The following is a 20,506-nucleotide window of genomic DNA, read 5'->3' as shown; positions in this document are numbered from 1 at the left end:
TTCTTTGTTACCTTGTCTTCTATTACCAAAAACAAACTTTTGCCAAATGTTTTATTTCCCCCCTATATTTCCAGCTATGGTTTAATTAAAAAGTAAAAAAGTATTTGCTTTTAAACTACATACAAGTAGTAGTTAAAGTTGTAAACTCTCAGTGCAAAGTGAGCATTATGATTTTGTATTCTCTTGAAATATGGTTAGCTTTATCTTTGTGGTTGATTTATTTTAACTTTTTAGCTAAAACTCACCTCATGTATAACTTGGTTGCATAAAATTGTAGGTGATGGAAAGAAATTTCAGTAGAATCAGGTAAAACATAAAAACTTTAAACTTAATCATTTGACTTGCAACTTTATCGTCATTGACCATAAAGCATACTAAAAACATAAGTTATTTTTAAAATACCATCCAAAATAAAAGATAATTTTAACAAAGGAAGAAATTGAAGGTGTATTTAGACCGCCAAACTTTTTGTTTGAACTAGCACTATTCTGATTTTTAGATTTTAGGTATTTTGTAGACATTTTTACTCAACTTCTGCAATTCAGACCAGACACACTTATAGGTCTGATTCTGCAGAGGCACTCATAGATCTGAAAAGCTTTCCTCTTTGAATTAAAATGTTGCTTTGAGATGAGCCACAGAGGAGGCATGTTTTACTCAACTTTTCAACTATCAGGTAATATCCATCTACACTATTTTTTTTTCAGACTTTGTTCCCATATTGTTTTCAGTTGTTTGGTTATAATTAGAAATTGTGAGGAACTCCATTTAATGTTTAAAAATGTGAGGAGATAAATCAGACTTGACATTTATGTAAGATCAGTTCTCTAATAGGAAAAGTATGGTACAAAATAGCAAAAGGACTGGGTAAAATGTGTACTCTTTTTTAAAAAAACAAACATGTATTTGGTCTTTTGTCTGTGTTTGTTTATTCCACTAGAGTAAATGTGTCCTTGTTGTATTAAATCATAGATGTAGATTTACAGTATAATTCAATAAAAAAAATAATTAAACTCTAAAAAAATATATACATCAAACCACTTATAAATTTAAAAAAAAATTAATTTTTAAAAATGGAAACCAGCTCCTACATCCCCCAAATACTAAGAAATACTTGTAGCATATTACATTCCTGTAATACGTACAAACATAATTCCCACTTTTTGGCATAAATGCACAAGCCCAGCATTCCATCAGATACAGACAGCCTTACTTCCCAGTTACATACTAGTAAGTCCTCACTTAAAATGCATTCCCCCAGAAGATATTCATCAAAACTGCCAGACCCCTGGAATACTTGTACCCATGTCCCCTGAACAATCTTACTTCACACAACTCTGTTCCTAAAACACCCTACAGACACCCAAGGAATGCTAGTAACTACAAATTCAATACACATGTAAATCTCCACAAGCATCAAATAGCTACATATAAATATGCAAATGTCCTATTATCTCACACTACCTGCATATACAAAGTCACACCTTTCCAGATATTCACAAAGATATAAATTATCCATCTCCCAAAATGGAGAATAACATACACTTCACAATCACACATGTTCAATTGCCACTCAAGATTAGTCATAGACCTGACCTCACACAAGGAAATACAAAAATCCATAAAACAACAAAAAGCAAACCCACAACTATACATGATATCCTGAATAGGCAAACATTCCCACTGCATTTCCCAAAATATACTATATACCCACCAAAAATACACCCAATGATGTTACTTAACATTGCCCATATGCACATGCACATACAGATATCTTTTCCAAATAACCCATGATACAAACAAAAATTGCAGCATTAGGGGGAGGGGGGACTGCAGAGAACCACAGGTGAAATACTCCAAAGCCAAAATACAAACACCTACACCAAACTCCCTGAGTTTATATGTATTATTTCCCACACCCTCCAAACGTAACCAGTCCTACTCTCTCATTAGAGATACAACTTTCTTTCAATAATCCATCCAGACACATACAAATCTCATATTCTCACCAGCCAACTTGAAACATAACTAACCCAAAACTATGAATGCAAATAACACATTAGGAATACCATCTTCAAAATGGACATGCAACCAAAAATTCATGGCCTCTAAATTTCCACAATCCCCAAGAAGGAAAAAAGTCTGCAACATAGTCAGATGCAACCATGCACCCCACAATTCTTACACAGTAGGCAAAGGCAAAATCAAAACGTATTAGCATCCCCAAAACCAAACTCTGACACCCCAGTGCCAATGAACATTTACAAAAAAGAACACATAACTTTACTCATGTAAAAGATGAGTACCACAAAATTTAATAATAATAAAACATGACTATTTATTGCACAATACTTGTGGTCACACAGTTCTCCCATCATCATTCAGGTGCTGTGTCTAGAGGCTCCCACCAACAGCCAACCTACGACAGCATGTCAGTCACGGTGTGACCACATGCCACTCAGCAAACTCGGCTCAGTATATTCCCTTAGTGCAAAGTCGCTAAGATCACAGGAAAAGAGCATCCTTCAGCTAACAACCCAGGTGCCAGCTGACGGTGTCCCCAACATTCACAGATTTCACAGGGAACAAGAAGTTGATCATCACCACTTCGTCTGACATCGACAGGAGCCAAGTCGAAGACCTGCTGACTGGGACCCTGCTTCTCAAGCACCGCACAGGTGCCCTGGAGCCCAGGGGCCGCACAGGCTGCAAAGGACATGGATGGACGACGCCTCGACGCCGCACTGGACAACACACCCCTCACTTCTGGGTCTGGTGCTGATGGTCCGCGTCCTAGGGGAGGCAAGGCAGGCTCCTGGGCTGCCCTGGGAGCACAGGACCAGGCAGGGACACACTGGGGACAGGAGAGGTTCGCGAGGCCAGTACCTCCGGGCCTATGGGACTGAGTCTGGACGCCGCCATGGGAGCCCGGCCGGCCGTTGGGAACCTGCCGTCAGCGCTCGCGCCTGCGCCTTGCCCTGCTGGAGCCCTAACAGACGCCAGAGCCCCAACTGACACTGGAGCCCTTGGGTGGCTGCCCGCGAGCGCCAAAGCGCCTCCAGCCAAGGGCTTGCGCATGCGCGAAGGGTGCAGGGTGGACTGGAAGCCCAGAGCTGCCTACAAGAAGAAGACCAAGGGGGGCTGGGGATGTGGCTCAGCGGTAATGCGCTCGCCTGGCATGCGTGCGGCTCGGGTTCGATCCTCAGCACCATATACCAACGAAGATGTTGTGTCTGCCGAGAACTAAAAAAAAATAAAAAAATAAATATTTAAAAATTCTCTCTCTCACTCTCTTAAAAAAAAAAAAAAAGACCAAGGGAGTCTGAAGGCTTCTGGGTATCTCAGGAAAGGCTCCCTCTGGCCCCTTTATGCCTGGCTCTGCTCCCCTGGGACCTGCTACCCCTTGCCCTACTCCCCTGGGCCCTGCTTCCACTTGTCCTTCTTCCCTGCTCCCCATGGGCCCTGCTCTTCCTGGCCCTAATCCCCTGGCCCTGCTCCCCCTGGATCTTCTCTCCCTGGTATTGCTGTCCCTGAGCCCTTCTCCCCTTGGCCCTTTTCCCCCTATCCCCAATCCCCCTGGCCCTGCTCCCCATGGGCCCTGCTCCCCTGGCCCTACTCCCTGTTGGCTCTGCTCCCCCTAGCCCTGCTATTCTGGGCCCTGGTCCCCTTGATCCTCCTATCCCTTGGTCCTGCTCCACCTTGTCCTGCTCCCCTGGGCCCTGCTACCCTTGGTTCTTCTCCTCCTAGGCCCTGGTCCCCCTAGACCTCGTTCTCTCTGAGTCCTGGTCCCCTCTGGCCCTGCTCCCCCTGGCTGTGTTCCCTCTAAGCCTGCTCCCCTGGGCCCTGCTCCCCTGCGCCCTGCTCCCTCTGGTCCTGATTTCTTGGTCCCTGATCCCCCTGTCACTGCTTTCCATGGGTCCTGATCCTCCTGGCCCTGATCCCATGGTCCTGCTCTGCTTGGGCCCTGCTCCACCTGGTCCTGCTCCCCATGGCCCTGCTCCTTCTGGCCCTAATCCCTTGGCCCTGCTCCCCCTGGCCCTGCTCCCCAGGTCCATTCTCTCCTGGTCCCTACTTCCCCTGGTCCTGCACCCCTGGGCCCTACTCCCCCTGGGCCCTCCTCCCCATGGACCCTGCTCCCCATGGGCTTGCTCCACATGGGTAGTGCTACCTCAGGTCCTGCTACCCCTGATCCCTGCTTCTCATGTACCCTGCTCCTCATGGCCCTGCTCTCTTGGACCCTGCTCCAACCTGGGCTCTGCTCCCCCATGGGCTCCGCTCCCACTGAGTCCTGCTCCCCCTTGGCCCTGCTCTCCATGGTCCTGGTTTTCCAGGCCCCACTCCTCTGGCCCTGCTCCCCATGGCCCTCTTCCCCCTGACCCTGCTCCCTCTGATCCTGTTCCCCTGGGCCTTGCTCCTCCTGGCCCTGCTTCCCTGGGCCCTGCTCCCCCTGGCCCTGCTCCCTGGGCCCTGCTCCCCCTGGTCCTGCTCCCCATGGGCCCTGCTTCCCTAGTCCTGCTCCACCTGGCCCTACTCCCTGTGGGCTCTGCTCCCCCTAGCCTTGATCTCCTGGGCCCTGCTCCCCCTGATCCTCCTCTCTCTGGGCCCTGCTCCCCCCGGTCCTGCTCTCCCTGGACCCTGTTCCACCTGGGCCTGATCCCCTGGGACCAACTCCCCCCTGTCCTCTACCCCTGGGCCCTGCTCTCCCTGGTTCTGCTCCCCCTGGGCCCTGATTTCCCTGGGCCCCACTCCCCCTGGGCCCTGCTCCACCTGGGTCCTGCTCCACCTGGTCTTGCTTCCCTGGGCCTGCTTCCCCTAGACCTCTTCCCCTGGCACAGCTCCCCTGGCCCTGATTCCCTGGACCCTCTCCTCCAGGCCCTGCTCCCTGTCATTGTGCTCCCCCCTGGTCCTGCTCCCACAGGACTTCCTCCCCCTGGTTCTGCTCCCCCTGGGCTCCCCTCCCACTGGGCCCAGCTCCCCCTCAGCCCTGCTCCCCCTGGTCCTGCTTCCCTTTGCCTTGCTCTCCTTGGCCTTGCTCCCCCTGGCACTGTTCCCCCTGGCCCTGTATTCCTGAGCCCTATTCCCGCTGGGCCCTTCTTTCCCTGAGCCCTGCTCCCCATGGACTTGTTCCCCATGGGCCCTGCTCCCCAGGCCCTTCTCCCCCTGTCCCTCTTTCTCCTGGGCCCTACTCCCCCTGGCCCTTCATCCCCTTGCCCTGCTTCCCCTGGGCCAGCTCCCCCGGGCACTGCACCCCCTGGTTCCGCTCTCCTTGGGCCCTTCTCCACCTAGCCCTGCTCCCCCTAGCCCTTTTCTCCCTGGCTCAGCTCCCACTGGCTCTGCTCCCCTGGGCCCTGCTCCTCTAGGACTGCTCCCCCTGGCCCTGCATCCCCTTGCCCTGCTTCCCCTGTGTCCTGCTACCCCTGGCCCTGCTCCCCTGGGCCATGCTCCCTCTGATCCTGCTCCCTCTGGGCTGTGCTCCTCCTTGCCATGCTTCCATGGGCTCTGCTTCACCCTGGGCTCTGCTCCCCCTGGGCTCTGCTCCCCCTGGGACCTGCTCCCCCTGGGCCCTGCTCCCCCTGGGCCCTGTTCCCCCTGGTCCTGATCCCCTGAGTCCTGCTTCCCTGGACCCTGCTCCCCCAACCCCTGCTCCCCTGGGCCATGCTCCCAATGGCCATGGTCCCCCTGGCCCCACTCACCCTGGCCTTGCTCCCCTGGGCCCTACTCCCTCCAGTCCTGCTCCCCTGGGTCCTCTCCCCCTGGTTCTGCTCCTCCTGGGCCCTGCTTCCATAGACCCCACTCCCCCTGGGCCCTACTCCCCCCGCCTTGCTCCCCTGGGCCTTACTCCCTCTGGTCCTGCGTCCCTTGGGCCCTGCTCCTCCTGGTGCTATTCCCCTGGGCCCTGGTCCTCCCTGGGCTCAGCTCTCCCTGGATCCTGCTCCCCATTGGCCCTGTCCCCCTGGTCCTGCTTCCCCGGGCCCTGCTCACTGTGGCCCTGCTCCCTCTGACCCTGCTCCCCCTGGCCCTGCTCCCCTGGGCCCAGTTCCCATGGGCCCTGCTCCTTCTGGTCCTGCTTTCCTGGCACTGCTCCCCCCTTGCTCTGCTCCCCTGGGACCTGCTCCCCTGCAGCGCACCTCCTTCAGGTAGGGTGGTGCTGGGTGGACTCAGTCCTTGGAGGCACCTTCAACTGTCCAGTTTCCAGATCCCTGAAAGGATCAAGTAGTCATTATTCCTAGATTTGCAGAATAGTTCTCATTTCAAATATTTTTTTCCACTAGGTTCATAAAATAGTGGTTTTCAAATTGTCGAGCTTTGGAATCTTTAGAGGGAACCTAGAAAATAGGGCTCTGTGTCTCCCATTCCCAGTTAAGCCAATGAAGAAGTCTATTAAAAAAATTGAGAACACAGAATTTATTTTAATATTGTATCTCCCAGTCTATTTCCAGCCTCCAGAAGGGGAACAAAAATCCTTTTTTTTTCCATGTGTCAAGATGGGACACTTATCAGCACATCAGTGATTCATAGGGCCCACTTTTGCAGGGTGGCAGCTAAATGGGATGGTGGAGAGGAACCAGGGATACCTGGACACAAAACTGCAGCCTGTTGGCTACAGTTCAGGCCCTGCACAGTCCCAGAAGCCCCTGCTTTACCATCTGGCTTCCTCAGGAGAGGTGCCCTCCCCCATAGTCAGGCTCTGGAGGCTGTTCCTCCCAGCCCTGCCTGAGCAGCCTTTCCTCCTTATGCCTTTCCTCCCAGTTCCAGTCCAGGGAGCTCCCAAGGAAATGGTTGACCCCTCCAGTGGCCGGGCCACTCTGCTGGAGTCCATCCGCCAAGCTGGGGGCATCGGCAAGGCCAAGCTGCGCAGTGTTAAAGAGTGCAAGCTGGAGAAGAAAAAACAGAAGGAGCAGGAACAAGGTGAGGGGACCCTTGGTCCACTGCAGGAAGACTCCAAACAAAAGGACACCTGCCCCTCCATCTCCCACGAGTCCCCACAGTGTTCTGCCCAGCCACACCACCCCAAGCTTTTCCTCCAGGTATTCACTGGAAAGCCCAGTGGATATCCTCACGTGGGCCAGGCACTCCTTAGTAGAGCCTTCCCCTCTAAGCTCACCCAACTCAACCACAAAGGAGAATCTTGGCCCAGTCATTTAACAAAATGGTCAGGGACCCAAAAGACTGAAGATCTGGGGGGTTAGCTCAGTCCTACTTCATGTTTCAGGCTTGTCTGCTGTGAATCCCAACTTGGCATCATGCATTACCTTGGCATAAAGCAGCAGGGCCCTGGGTTTGTGTCCCAGTCTGCTTCTGACCTGCCTGGTAACCACAGGCAAATTGCCTAACCACTCTGGGCCTTGTCCTCATTGTGAGAACTAAAATGTTAACTACTTTGTTAATGCCACTGCAGGATCCACAGAAACCAAAGCTCCAAGAGTCTGTGGTGAACGTGTGGCTGGGGAGCAGGATGGGGAGTGTTGTAGAGGTGGGATGAGCAAGCCAAGAGTGTGAGGCTGCACCTAGAGATGTCCTATTTGGCCCATTTGCACTCCCTCACCATGGCTTCCCCATTGCAGTGAGAGCCACGAGCCAGGGTGGAGACCTGATGTCAGATCTCTTCAACAAGCTGGTCCTGAGGCGTAAAGGTAGGAGGCAGGGTGCCCTGCCTTTCGGCCTTGAGACATTTTGTATTATATGTAATCCTGTATGTCTTCTTATTCTTAAATCTCCCAAGGGCTGGGTAAACTAGTGCCCTGACCAACCTCCCTAACTAGTCTTTTCCTTCCCAGGTATCTCCGGGAAGGGACCTGGGACTGGAGCCAGTGAGGGACCAGGAGGAGCTTTTGCGCGAATGTCAGACTCCATCCCCCCTCTGCCACCCCCACAGCAGCCACCAGGAGAGGAAGACAAGGATGACTGGGAGTCTTAGGTGGCTCCTCCCTCCCTAAACCCTGACTGTTGCCTTCTTGGAACCATCCAGGAGCAGCTCCTGGGCATACCATCCTCTCAGCCTAAGGACCTCAGCTGGGATAGTGGACAGTCCCAGATCTGCACCTAGACCCCCTGCACAGGGTGTATGTGTATGCCACCTGCTTGTGCTCTGCTCATGTGACTTCCTTACCCACCCTTTACCAGGGTGTTCTTCTAAAGATCTTTGAGAAAAGAGCAACATGAATCAATAAAGAAGGGTAATACAAGAATGGAGCTCAAGCCAGCAGTGCAATTTTAATTAAGGAATCATAGTTGTGCAGGGCATAGCTCTGTCCTTGGAGCCTGTCCCCTACCCTGGTGGTCTCCAGGTGATGGGGCAGGACTTTAACGATACTGAAGCCCCTTTCTCCAGGTAGGGGGTGTGGGAGCAGGGGCAGCTATTGTAGAGGGAGGGAGATTTTCCACAGGAAAAAAAAAAGTGACACAGTGTCTCTAAAAATAGTCATGCTGAGAGCCTAATGGCCCTTGGCATGATCACTGATGTCAGAGTAGAAGGTGTCTTGGAGTTTGCTCGAGTGGCTGAGAGGGAGGGAGGTGCCGCTGACTTAAAGGAGGAATTGGAGCCAAGCCAGGGAGATAAAACCCTTGCAGAGACTGAGGGACAGGGGAGGGAACAGGGCTGCAGCTGGGAAGTGAGGCTGTGGGGAAAGGGGCTGGAAATGGACATCATTAGCTGAGAGGGTGAAAGCACAGAGGCAAGATGGGCCTCACCTCTGAGAAGGTGGTGGCTTCCCACATAGCCTCCTACAAAGGCTGGGCAGGAAGCTGACCCTGGGCTTTGCCTAAGCATGGCTGGGATGGACCTACTAATTCTTGAGGATGAACGAACCTGCTTCTGGCTTTTCTATGTAAGCTTGGATCCTGACAGCCCTGGTGGGCTGGTTTGAACACAATTCTACACATGGGTTCCACCTTAGGCCTAAGACTAAGGCCAAATGGAGGGACGGTGACAGGCAGTGGTGCAGTCAGGAGGGGCCTGACTTCTCCCGATGAAACTGTGGAGACAGGAAAAAGCAGTAAGAAACTATATCTCGGGGAGGAGAGGCTCCCAGGGGAAGGAAAAGGCAGGCCTGACCTTCCGCATAGCAGCAAATGCAGGGCCAAAAGTGGCTTTGACCTCGACCCGGTCTCGAATCCAGGCTGGCAGCTTTGCCAGGGTAGAGGGGCGAGCGTACCGCTGGTCCAGAAGCACTATGCTGGCGAAGTCCCTCTGATGCCTGATGGCTCTACCTGGGTAGGCACAAAGATTATGGCTTTGAGTAAAACAACCTCCTGGACAGCCATGTGTCGTTGTCCTCCCTTCCACAGCCCTCAGGCAAGAAAGGGCAGGTAAAATCCCTCCTTCCTGTCATAGCCATCCATCTTTCCTAACTGCCTCGATGGCCAGGAATAGTCCCAGGCTTACCTATGGATTGGTTGACAGCCTTCATACACAGATTCTCCACCAAAGCCTTCCCTGGGAGGGCCTGACCTGGGACCCTAGGCTAGAAAGGATAGAGACAATCTGGGTCACTTCTCACCTCTTCTTGGAGCAAGGCCAAGAGGCTCTATGAGCCTAAACCAGCAGCTGGCCTAACAGGTGATATCATGGAGAAATCAAGAGGGTGGGCAGAATTATCCCAAACCTTTAGAGGAAACATCAGCATAGTGGAAAGTTGCACCCTAGGGCCTTGCTACCATAGCCCTAGGGGTGACACAGCTCTTCTCCAACCCTCTCATCCTCTGGAACATTGGAAGTACTCACAAGGGTCTGATCCAAGTAGGCCATCTTCTCTTGTAGCTCTGGAGACCTGATGTTGGGGTAGGGCATGCCCACCATCACCACACACCTGGTGGAGACAAGTCAAGGCCTCCCTCACATCTCGTCAACTGCTATCTTTCGTAGCTTGCATTACCCCACCCAACACCTACTATCTGGAAAGCTCTAGCCCAGGCCAATGAATGGATCCTAATAAAGTTATGGTCTGCCTCATATTCCCCTTGCTCCAAGGGGGCCAAATCAGGGATGCTATAATTCTAACATGCCCTTGCCCCACAGTGGACACTGAATGGTCAGTTTGGGTGCAGACCCAGATGGCATCAGACCCCAGGCAGGGGCCATTATCTCAATTCCAGCAGAGAAGAGGATCACTACTTACCGGCCCAGGTCATCAGAGAAGTTGATCCCTTCACTCATCTTTCCTCCAACCACAGAGAGAAGCAGGGCACCCGTCACTGTGCCTCCCACCTGGCCACAACTCTACAGGAGAAACCCAGCCCAGAGCTGCTGAGCCAAAGCTGGATGCCTCCCAACTACACCCAGCTGCCAGGCCTACTTGGTCTCTGGACCCACTTCTCACCGTGATGCACTTAGAATATGCCATCAGCACCTGCTCCACTTGGCTTGCTCTCTTGGGTTCCTGGAATATCTCAAGAAGGGAAAGAATGTCTCCCAGAAAAAGGCTTTGGAATGCTGGGTCTCAGGTCTGCTTGAGACCCTGGGTTTTGTGACCTAGAAACAGGAGGACCTCACTGAGTACAGCTTTGAGGAACCCTCTGGGCCTGTAGTCAGGGGCCAGAAGAGGTGGGGTTGAGAACTAGGAGAAGCTGAACCATCCCAATTTGACAGCAAGAGAATTGCAGGAGGAGCTCTGGGCAGCACTGTCCTCAAAAGGGGGAGGGGTCCAGCTGAAGGGCCACTCACCTTTTTCCTGACAGCCAGGCGGGCCAGCAGACCACTCTTGTCCCAGTGAGCATGGACCTGGCGCTGGTACTCATAGGAGGGGAAAAAACAGACTACCCCTCCAGGGACCACATTGCACAGGTTACAGAGAATGCGGCCTGTCTCGTCCATCTATGGAAGACAGATAAGAAGCCTCATGGCAGTAATACCCACATAAGAGTTGCTTGCATTACCCCAAAACCAAGGATAGAGAACCATTGTGTGACTAGGCCATAGAGGATTCCACTGGCTTCCCTAGTGGAATGTGCCAGCCACCTTCCTACCAAACGTGCCCAACTCCTTCTGGTGATTGCCCACCTTTATGGCACATGTCCCAATGTCAGCATCCCAGTGATAAAATATAATGTTGGTTCACCAACGCCCAATGTCCCAAAGGACATCATCCATGATAAGCCGGGCACTGAACACTCCAGGCATGCCACTGGAGATGTGCCTAAAACCTGCAACCCTGGTCCGGGCAGGGGCCCATAGAACCAAGGGACCATAGAACCAAAGGAAATGAGCAGTGTTCTCATTCCACACTAAAGGGATACATGAAGGTTATAAGAGAGTTTACTTACCAGCCTAAGGGGTAGGGGAATGGCTCAGGCCTTCCTTGATAAACATCTATAGATCCTACTCATCCTGTGCCAGGACTAGTCAGGACCACCCACCCAAGAGCTCTCTCCCCTGCCCTAGGAGGGCTGTAGGAAGGCTGCTGCTGGCACTCACCATCTGAGGCAGCTCTCTCTTCTGGTATGTGAATTCCAACTGCTGGTTGGAGGGCCCGCTGCAGATGACGAGGGGCAGGATGTTGTCTGGAGGGATCACGTGGCCTGGTCAGACCCAGGAAGGGGATGAGAACCTGGCAGACTATTCTGCCAGGCAAAGTCCAGGGAGGGTGTTTTCCTAACCTGTCTCCCAGATGAGGAAGATTTATAACATACCTACCCACCCACCCCATTGCCACAATAACAGTGGGCAATGCTGATGGTGGGGCAGAGTGTAAGGGCAAGGGGAAGTGTGCTGGAGAAGGCAAGGCCCCTATCCTGTGGTCTCCTCAGCCCTGGGTCTCGCATGCAGCAAAACCAAGACTACTGGGGCCAGAGTGTGCCTGGTTTGTCCCACCCTGGACATGGATCCTCACCACAGGAAAACTCCACCACTCGCTCAGCTTCCACCCCAGCACATGCCAGCAGCTGATCTCGAAAGTCAGACACCTGTAGGTCACAATGTCAAGACTTTGTGACCTCCAAGGGCTGAGGAAAAGGAACCTCAGGCCGTGACTTGGGGGTCCATGGGTGAGGGTAGAGCCCTGGCACAGAGAGCAGAGAAGTCTGGGCCAGGAGGCAGCCAGTATGGTAGAAATAGGACCTGAAAGAAAAGGTGGGTGATACATTAGCAAAAAAAACAACCATTAATGACATCCAGTGTTGGCAGCCTCATTAGACAACCTGTGGGAATAGCAAAGGAAATTTGGCCAATTTGGCACAGAGATTCTCAACCTAGCTGTGCACTAAAACAAAACAAAACAAAAAAACACCAGAGGGGATTTCAAAAAAAATCCAAGTGCCAGGTCCTAGCTCAAACCACTGAATAAGAACCTCCAGGGTTTTCACCTATCAAACTGGCAAGAATCCAAGAGTTTAATCACTCTGTGGAGAAATAGGCATTCTTAGATATTGTTGGTAGGATACAGAATAGTTGCCATCCTTGGGCAGAGGAATCTGACAGTATTTAGCAAGTTAGATGTAGTTTTTAATCGGCATCCTATATCTAAGATCTACTCTGATGATACAGCCTATAAATACCAATTAACCTGCACATAAGGATTTTTCTTTGGAAGTTATTTGCCCATAAGAGACTGGTTGAACTAGCCCTGCTACATCCAGTGAAGAATGACCATCTTTAGTGCTAACAGATGGAATTGCCAGGACACACAGGTAAGAAACAACTATCATCATACCTTTGATGTTATTTAAAAAGGAAACTATATATATATATATATATATATATATATATATATATATATATATATGCTTATTTTTGCAAACAAAGCAAAAACACTCCAAATTACGACAATGAAGAGATAAAGCATTAGCTACTGAAAATGATTACTTTATGGGGGTGAAGAACCAGCTGGTAAGGGATGGGAGTGGGGGATGGGGTTGTAGCTCAGGGTAGAGTGGATGCCTAGCATGCGTGAGGCATGGGGTTTGTTTCTCGGCACTGCATATAAATAAATAATACAAATAAATAAAATAAAGGTCCGTTGACAACTAAAAAAATATTTTTTAAAGGGATGGGAGTGAGATATGGACAGAATTAAATCAAAAATGAAAAAGCAAACTCTGAAGTTGGAAACAAAAACAAAAGCCTAGTGACCTGTCAGACTGTGAGCAAGCACACAAAAGAAAAGCCTGATTTCAAATGACTTTATATTCTTACAGAGCAAAGAAATCTTAAAAAATGAAACTTGGATCAGTTAGAAATAGTGTTGTCTTATAATTTTGAAACTTTTAAGTATATTGTGGGATTGAACAAATAAGTAGTTATATTAATAAGAAACCAAATGTTCATTCAGCATCAAATGTCATAAACATTTTTTCTTGTAATTATATATTTATTCTACCATGCGCTAGGGGTCATATACATTGATTCTTTGATTTTGATTAGAAGCATCAATACAGACTTGTGCTTCTGAAAGCACATTTCCTAGGTCTGTCTGCTGAAATACCCAGGAACAATGATAACTCAGAAGCATCAGGGTCACCCTAGTACCCAGATTTTTACATACTGCCCCCCACTGAAAGAAACCAGAAACTCTGGAGAAATGGAATGACCCCACTGTGGAGCCAGGCAAACGTAAGTTCAGTCTGGGACATCTGGTTGTCCAGAAGTAAAGAAGGCATTCCAAGACTATGGGGTGGCAGGAGGGGCTCCTCCCATCAGCCAAATTTGGGATGATCTGAGTCAAACACAATAATGACTACAAACTTTAATATATGGGATGAATACAAATCTATGAATCTAGTCAAACAGAATGAAAAGAAAGCCACATGGGTGATTCCCACAGGGATCTGAGGCGGGGAACCACTGCCTGAGGCTCTGAGCAGTCAGCCAGCCAGTGAGTTCTCTTCAGAGTGTGAGGCTAAGGAAATAATCCCCATGCAGAGATCCAGTTATATTTACCCAGTACTGTTTAAAACAGAGAAAAACTGGGAAGAGCCCAAATGTCTAACAAAACATGAGTGGTTACATGAAACAGAACACATTCATATAACTGGAATCCAGTGCAGCTAGAGTATGATGAAATAAATCTATACTTGCTGTCAGGGAAAAATGTTTATGAAATTTTGTTGCTGAGTGAAAAAGCAATTACTAGCAGCATCTAGAATGCCATTTTTTGTTTTTAAAATATGTATGCACACATATAAAAATTATATGTAAAAAAGACTATTACAAAGATATATGCCAACATAAATCTTCCGTTGGTGAAATTATGTTCTATTTTTTCCCATTTTTACTTCTCTCTGCTTTCTATAAGAATTAAAATGTAATACTTTTACAAGAGCAGGTTGATACCTCTGGTGATGGGTGCAGAAAGGGAATGGCAAGGAGGCACCGTAGAGTTCCGATTACTGCAGAAGGCTTCAGAAACCAGAGGAAGCAGTGGTGCCCCCACCTACACCCAGAGCCCAGACAGGAAAAGTACAGCAGTGCCACCTAGCGGACACTGCTGGGCCTGCATGAGCTGACCCCTTCCTGGTGTGGAGGTCCAGGGGATTGACAGGGAAGAGGCTTGGTGTGCAAGGTTGCCCCTGCCTGCCCCATCCCAATACCTGGGACACCAGAGGCTGGGATTGGTGTCCTTACCGGCTGCATGGTGCCACCTGCAATGACTACTGCCCGGCATTCTTTCACCACCTGGGCAAAGTGCACAGCTGGATTCAGGAGCAAGAATTTGAGGCTGCTCTGACTGAGGCTGCCTGAAAAGAGATACACACACATGGGGAGAAGGTTGGGAACAGCCTGAGCAAGGCTCGAGTTGAGTCCATGAGCTATATCTTTCTCTTTAATAAAAACAACCTCATTTCATCTCCAGCACAACCCACCGAAGTAGACAGTACTATTGTCTTCCTTCCTACGTTTCCAATTTCTAAGAGGAAACTAAGTGCAGAGAGAAACTGGTCAGTCACATAGCATGCAGGTGATGGAACCAAGACTCGAATCCAAGCCCACCTAATCTTAACACCGGGCTATAGGGTTCTCCAGCAATGCTGTCTGCGAGGACCCAGCATCTCTGCATCCTGGCTCCCTAGGAACCCTGCTTGCCCCAGGCCATGGGAGGCCAGCCAACATTCTATGCTACGCAGGTACAGGATGTGTCAAGTCTCTGGCTTGATTCCCTGGCCCCATCAGGTTTTCTCTTTCTTGGGAAATGAGCCTGACCGAACCATGACCCCAGTTCTTTTAAGTAAACAGCTAATTACCTTGGCGGCTCAGGATGACCCTGCCATCTTGGTTGGCAGTGGTGAGAGCTGCAAGGAAGCCTTCGATGTGCATCAATGGGGAAGTGGGCCACGGGGCCCTGGTCTCATCCTCCTCCACAGGGGTTGCAGGAGCTGTACAAAGCAGGACAGGGAGAAGGTGCTCTGAAGTTAGGTCCACATCCTTACCCTAAGCCTGCAGCTGGCTCTGCTTTTCCACCCTCCCAACTCACCCTTGGTGACACCAGGCTGCAGGCTCTTTAGGAAATGCTGAAACCCAGTCAGTTTGGGCTGCAACCGGGAAGATGGGAGGACTGCTCCATAGCGTTCTGTGAAGCCAAAGAGCTGGGTAGGGAGGAAAAAGGGTGATGGAAGAATGAGAAGCAGTATGAGTGGTGACCCCACAGCCTACAGCCCGCCCAGCTCACAAACAGTTCCCACCATGGAGAGGGAAGACAGAGATGAATCCATGGGCCAGACAGGGAAGCAGTGAGGCAGCAGGCAGGGCGCCACTGGTTCCCTCTGGAGCCACAGTAAAGGGGGTTACCTTCCTGCTGACCATTCTCTTCTCGAAATACCGCTGAACCTGCAAAACCAACATCGATGGCACGCGTGTGTCACAAAGAAGCGAGTTATAATCTACATGAGAAACCAGTCATCCCAACCACCAAACAGAGCGGCTCACAAGGTGGGGGCTCTGCCAAATCACAGATACAACCTTCTCACCAACACCTCAATAGCTCTGATCTAAGGGTGATCGACAGAAGTTATACGTCCTCTATTTTCCTTCCAAGTGATATCATGTAAGTTGGGCCTCAAAGAATTTAGACTCAGCTGGGCATGGTTATGCACACCTGTGACTCCAATAAGTTGGGTGGCTGTGGTAGGAGGTTTCAAGTTCAAAGCCAGCCTCAGCAATTTAGTGAGGCCCTAATCAACTTACTGAGACCCCATCTCAAAAATGGGGTCATGGTTCGGTGCTTAAGTGCCCCTGGGTTCAATTCCCAGTACCAAAATATAAATAATAATAATAATTTAAAAATCTATGAGCAAAGGCACAAAGAACAGAAACTTGGGGCTCATTTCAAGCAAGGCTGGAGTGCAACTTAGTTGGCGGTGAACATGTGTAGATTGGTCTTGACGAGGAATGCTAAGTTGATAAGACTGAAGTCTGGGAAGATTTGTACAAAGAAGCTGGGCACACCTATAATCCTAGCAACTTGGAAGGCTGAGGCAGGAGGATCCCAAGTTCAAAGCTAACCTCAGAAACTTAGCAAGTTCACTAAGTAACTTATGTGAGACCCTCTCTCAAAACAAGGGCTGGGGATGTAGCTCAGTGCTAAACATTCCTGGGTTCAAGCCCTGGCACCAAAAATAAATAAAAGATTTCTACAAAACAGTGACATCCTAGCCAGGTGTGGTGGTTCATATCTGTAACCCCAGAGGAGGCTGAGGCAGGAGGATCATAAGCTCAAGAATAGCCTGGCACAGTCAGCGGCCACCATCCGGGAAAGCTGAAGAATACACCACCACTCTCCAACAGCTTGCAACATCAAAACAGCCAGCAGCAGGACCCCGGAGATCCAGGCCAACTGATTCGCGCGGCCTGCCCCGCAGCTACAGAAGGCGTGGCGCCTCAGAGAAGCCATTAATTAGCAAGCAGGGAGGTTAGGGACTGCCATTAGGTGGAATCCCGCCAGCCAAGCCCACCGCCCACGCCCGGAACAGGCCCAGCGACCTGCCAGCATTGTAGTCACGACACCCCAATTGGAATAGGGACAGAGCAGAGCCGCCTTCCACTCCCGGAACAGGCCCAGAGAGCCGCCAGCGTGGTAGACACGTCACCCCAATTGGAGTAGGGGCACAGCCGCCGCCCGCACCTGCAAGGGAGACTTTTCAAGTATACAAGAGCAACATAAATAAATAGGGGGTAAATTTCAAAACACAACAGTTGCACCAAGCAGAAAGAAACGCGAGCAGTATGAAAAGACAAGGAAAGAAAGGACCACAAGCAATGCAGGTCAACTCAACTTTAGAAGAGGTAATAGCTGCAACAGATGGAATATCAGATAAAGAGTTCAGGATATATATGCTTCAGATGATCTGGAGTCTCAAGGAAGACATGAGACAGCAAAATCAGACAATGAAAGATCACATTGACAAACAAATCCAGGAAGTAAAAGATCAATTTCACAGGGAGATAGAGGTAATAAAAAACAAACAAATTGAAATTCTAGAAATGCAGGAAACAATAAACCAACTTAAAAACTCAATTGAGAATACTACCAGCAGAGTAGATCACTTAGAAGAGAGAACATCAGACAATGAAGACAAAGTATTTCAACTGGAAAAGAACATAGACAGCTCAGCAAGTCTGCTAAGAAACCATGAGCAGAACATCCAAGAATTATGGGACAATATCAAAAGACCAAATTTAAGAGTCATTGGGATACAGGAAGGCACAGAGCTCCATTCCAAAGGAATAAACAGTCTATTCAGTGAAATAATACGAGAAAACTTCCCAGAATTGAAGATTGAGACAGAATCCCAAATCCTAGAAGCCTACAGGACGCCGAATGTGCAAAATCATAAGAGATCCACACCTAGACACATTATAATGAAGATGTCCAACATACAGAATAAGGAGAGAATTTTAAAAGCTGCAAGAGAAAGAAAGCAGATTACATTTAGGGGGTAAACCAATCAGGATAACAGCTGATCTCTCAACACAGACTCTGAAAGCTAGAAGATCCTGGAATAACATATTTCAAACACTGAAAGACAATGGGCTCCAACCAAGAATCGTGTATCCGGCGAAATTAAGCTTCAGGTTAGAAGATGAAATTAAAACCTTCCACAATAAACAAAAGTTAAAAGAATTCGCAGCTAGAAAACCATCTCTTCAAAAAATCCTTGGCAAAACATTACAGGAAGAGGAAATGGAAAACAACATTGAAAACCAACAATGGGAGGTAGGACAGTAAAGGGGGGAAAGTAGTCAAAGAGGATAACAAATCAGGTTTAGTAACATCAATAAACAAATATGGATAGAAGAACAAACCATATCTCAATAATAACCCTAAATGTTAATGGCTTAAACTCACCAATTAAGAGACACAGGCTAGTAGAATGGATCAAAAAACAAGACCCAACAATATGCTGTCTACAGGAGACGCATTTGATAGGAAAAGATATACATAGACTGAAGGTGAAAGGTTGGGAAAAATCATATCACTCATATGGTCCGCGGAAACAAGCAGGAGTGTCCATACTCATATCTAATAAAATAGATTTCAAGCCAAAGCTAATCAAAAGGGATATAGAAGGACACTTCATACTGCTCAAGGGAACCATACACCAACAAGACATAACAATCATAAATATATATGCCCCAAATAATGGTGCAGCTGTATTCATCAAGCAAACTCTTCTCAAGTTCAAGAGTCTAATAGACCAACATACAATAATCATGGGAGACTTCAACACACCTCTCTCACCACTGGACAGATCTTCCAAACAAAAGTTAAATAAGGAAACTATAGAACTCAATAACACAATTAACAACCTAGACTTAATTGACATATATAGACTATACCACCCAACATCAAGTAGCTACACTTTTTTCTCAGCAGCACATGGAACCTTCTCAAAAATAGACCATATACTATGTCACAGGGCAACTCTTAGACAATACAAAGGGGTAGAGATAATACCATGCATCTTATCTGATCATAATGGAATGAAACTGAAAATCAATGATAAAAGAAGAAAGGAAAAAGCAAGCATCACCTGGAGAATGAACAATAGGTTGCTGAGTGATCAATGGGTTTTAGAAGACATCAAGGAGGAAATTAAAAAATTCCTAGAGTTAAATGAAAACACAGACACAACATATCGGAATCTATGGGACACATTGAAAGCAGTTCTAAGAGGAAAATTCATTGCTTGGAGTTCATTCCTCAAAAAAAGAAAAAACCAACAAATAAATGATCTCATACTTCATATCAAAATCCTAGAAAAAGAAGAGCAAAACAACAGCAAAAGAAGTAGAAGGCAAGAAATAATTAAAATCAGAGCTGAAATTAATGAAATTGAAACAAAAGAAACAATTGAAAAAATTGACAAAACTAAAAGCTGGTTCTTTGAAAAAATAAATAAAATTGACAGACCCTTAGCCATGCTAACGAAGAGAAGAAGAGAGAGAACCCAAATTACTAGCATACGAGATGAAAAAGGCAATATCACAACAGACACTTCAGAAATACAGAAGATAATCAGAAATTACTTTGAATCCTTATACTCCAATAAAATAGAAGATAGTGAAGGCATTGATAAATTCCTTGAGTCCTATGATCTGCCCAGATTGAGCCAGGAGGATATAGACAACCTAAACAGACCAATAACAATAGAGGAAATAGAAGAAACCATCAAAAGACTACCAACTAAGAAAAGCCCAGGACCGGATGGGTATACAGCAGAGTTTTACAAAACCTTTAAAGAGGAACTAACACCAATACTTTTCAAGCTATTTCAGGAAATAGAAAAAGAGAGAGAACTTCCAAATTCATTCTACGAGGCCAACATCACCCTGATTCCGAAACCAGACAAAGACACATCAAAGAAGGAAAACTACAGACCAATATCTCTAATGAACCTTGACGCAAAAATCCTCAATAAAATTCTGGCGAATCGGATTCAAATACATATCAAAAAAATTATACATCATGATCAAGTAGGATTCATTCCTGGGATGCAAGGCTGGTTTAATATACGGAAATCAATAAACGTTATTCACCACATCAATAGACTTAAAAATAAGAACCATATGATCATCTCAATAGATGCAGAAAAAGCATTCGACAAAGTACAGCATCCCTTTATGTTCAAAACGCTAGAAAAATTAGGGATAACAGGATCATACCTCAACATTGTAAAAGCAATCTATGATAAGCCACAGGCCAGCATCATTCTGAATGGAGAAAAATTGAAGGCATTCCCTCTAAGATCTGGTACAAGACAGGGATGCCCTCTCTCACCACTTCTGTTCAACATAGTCCTCGAAACACTGGCCAGAGCAATTAGACAGTCAAAAGAAATTAAAGGCATAAAAATAGGAAAAGAAGAACTTAAATTATCACTATTTGCAGATGATATGATTCTATACCTAGCAGACCCAAAAGGGTCTACAAAGAAGCTATTAGAGCTAATAAATGAATTCAGCAAAGTGGCAGGATATAAGATCAACACGCATAAATCAAAGGCATTCCTGTATATCAGCGACAAATCCTCTGAAACGGAAATGAGGACAACTACTCCATTCACAATATCCCCCAAA

General features: G+C 48.0%; 1 long non-coding RNA gene and 1 pseudogene across 1 annotated transcript; one reads left to right on the top strand and one right to left on the bottom strand.

Moving 5' to 3' along the window:
• The first annotated feature begins 6,870 nt into the window (after positions 1–6,870).
• LOC144253496 (uncharacterized) lies at positions 6,871–7,999 on the top strand. The gene is made up of 3 exons (XR_013343293.1): positions 6,871–6,909; positions 7,566–7,634; positions 7,779–7,999. It is a non-coding gene; the product is annotated as an uncharacterized LOC144253496 (long non-coding RNA).
• A 946-nt stretch (positions 8,000–8,945) lies between these two features.
• Positions 8,946–20,506, bottom strand: part of LOC144253495 (putative ATP-dependent DNA helicase DDX11-like protein 8) — a 28,528-nt pseudogene continuing 16,967 nt past the window's right edge.

The sequence above is a fragment of the Urocitellus parryii genome, chromosome 3 (genome assembly GCF_045843805.1).
Source record: "Urocitellus parryii isolate mUroPar1 chromosome 3, mUroPar1.hap1, whole genome shotgun sequence".
NCBI lineage: Eukaryota > Metazoa > Chordata > Mammalia > Rodentia > Sciuridae > Urocitellus > Urocitellus parryii.
This window is presented reverse-complemented; position numbering and strand designations above follow the sequence as displayed.